Source organism: Engraulis encrasicolus, chromosome 3 (genome assembly GCF_034702125.1).
Source record: "Engraulis encrasicolus isolate BLACKSEA-1 chromosome 3, IST_EnEncr_1.0, whole genome shotgun sequence".
Taxonomy (NCBI): Eukaryota; Metazoa; Chordata; class Actinopteri; order Clupeiformes; family Engraulidae; genus Engraulis; species Engraulis encrasicolus.
In genome coordinates, this window is record NC_085859.1 from 8,651,348 (window position 1) to 8,653,847 (window position 2,500).

The window sequence follows — 2,500 nt, forward strand, 5'->3', positions numbered from 1 at the left end:
TCACCCACAATCATAAACGTAAACGTCTGGAGTTCGCCCAGCGGTATTGGGGCTTCAACTGGGACCGTGTGCTTTGGTCAGATGAGACCAAGATTGAGCTTTTTGGCAACAAACACTCTAAGTGGGTCTGGCGTGCCACGAAAGATGCGCATGCTGAAAAGCACCTCATACCCACTGTGAAGTATGGGGGTGGGTCAGTGATGCTGTGGGGCTGTTTCGCTTCCAAAGGCCCTGGGAAGCTTGTTAGGGTGCATGGCATCATGAATGCTTTGAAATACCAGGACATTTTAAATCAAAATCTGTTGCCCTCTGCCAAAAAGCTGAAGATGGGTCGTCACTGGGTCTTTCAGCAAGACAATGACCCTAAACATACGGCCAAATATACACAGAAATGGTTAACCAGACACAAAATCAAGCTCCTCCCATGGCCATCTCAGTCCCCAGACCTCAACCCCATTGAGAACCTGTGGGGTGAGCTGAAGAGGAGAGTACAGAGGAGAGGACCCAGGTCTCTGGATGATTTAGAGAGATTCTGCAAAGAGGAATGGCTGAAGATCCCTCTTTCTGTCTTTTCCATCTTGTGAAACATTATAGGAGAAGATTAGGTGCTGTTTTGTTGGCAAAAGGGGGTTGTACAAAATATTAACAACAGGGGTGCTAATAATTGTGACACACATTATTTGATGTCAAATAATTATTTCTTTATGTGGGATTTTTTCCCCACTGAATAAATGCACTTGTATTGAAGGTTGGATTTTTCTCTTTTTTTCCATTAAGGTCCCATATTATTTAGAGAAAAATAATAATAATTGGAAGCTAAAAAACACATCTCAACCAGGGGTGCCAATAATAATGGAGGGCACTGTATGTTATTTAGTATATCCCCAAAACGCAGAGCTACAACACTTTCAAGATGGCTGAATCCAAGATGGCTGAATTGTTTGGCCCATAACTTCTGACTGGGTGGATGGAGTTTTTCCAAGATTTCTTTTAGCTTTGTTTTCTCAATAGTACTTTGTTTCATCTCTGCCCCAAAAGGCAAGCCCGCTTCCAGCATTTTCTGTGAGAATGCATTTCTAGTTTGTACTGTATTTATTATTGACCACTTATTGCTATCAGTCCATCACTGTTACCTGTCCTGTCTTGCACTTTATGTCAGTCTGTGAAATGTCAGTCTTGTCCTGGCATGGTATAGAGAGAAAACATAATTTCATTTTTATGTCTCGTGCATATGAAGAAAGTGACAATAAGAGCTGACTTGACTTGACTTGACTTGACTTGCACACAGTAGAGGAAGAAATTAAATCCATGAGCCTCACATGGGATAGTATCCAGAAAACAGCACAGAACAGACCGGAGAACATTTGTTGCTGCCCTACTTGCCAGGAGGCAAAACGGGCAGTAAGTAAGTAAGTAAGTGACTTGACTTGATAATAATGAAAAAATAAACAAATACACGAGTGAAACACATTTTAAATGAAGGCTCCAGCAGGGCTGAGTTGGCCACCTCTATGGCGGCCTCAAGGCAAGCCAAGGCAAGGCAAGGCAAGGCAAGGCAAGGCAAGGCAAGCCAAGGCAAGCCAAGGCAAGCCAAGGCAAGGCAAGGCAAGTTTATTTGTATAGCGCATTTCATACACAGGTGCAACTCAATGTGCTTCACAAAACTAACACATGCAAAAAGAAAGCAAACAGGGAAGAAAGAAGGAAATAAATTAGTCAAAGAACATTTAGAACATTAAAGGTACACTGTGCAGGAAATGGTCAAAAAAGGTACTGCAACTATGCTGCTCATTGAAACTGGGCAGCCTATTGCCAAATTTGATCTTTACATGAAAGTTTACAAAGTAATAAACAAAGATTTTCTCGTATGGTCCAAGTAGAGAGTAATTTTTGCAGCTAAAAATGGCTATTTTTGGAAATTCAAAATGGCAGACCATGGAGAAGATCCCCCTTTTCATGTATGAAGAGTGCAATTTTTCCAGTCATAATGAATACTTATAATTTGATGGTGGTGGTAAGTATTCATGAAAAAGGTAACATTAGTGAATGGGCAGCATGAATTCTGGAAATAAACAACTAAAAATCTCACACAGTGTCCCTTTAAGATAAAACATAAATGAACATAAACATAAAAAAAGAATGATATGTAATTTAAGCTAGGGGAAAGCATCTGAGAACAGTTTTGTCTTGAGTCTAGATTTAAAGCTATCACTAGTGGGTGCATTTGTTTTATGTCATCTGGAAGCTGGTTCCAAAGCTTTGCAGCATAGAAGCTAAAGGCTGCCCCTCCGCACTTTGTTTTGACTTTTGGAATTACCAGCAAATTCTTTATCATTGACCTTAGTGACCTGGTTGGTGCATACAGCTGAAACATATCTAGTAGATATGTGGATCCCATTCCATTTAGTAGCATTGCCATCAAGTAGCATTGCCTTAAAATCAATTCTGTAGCTTACTGGGAGCCAATGCAGCGATCTTAAAATTGGAGTAATGTGGTCGA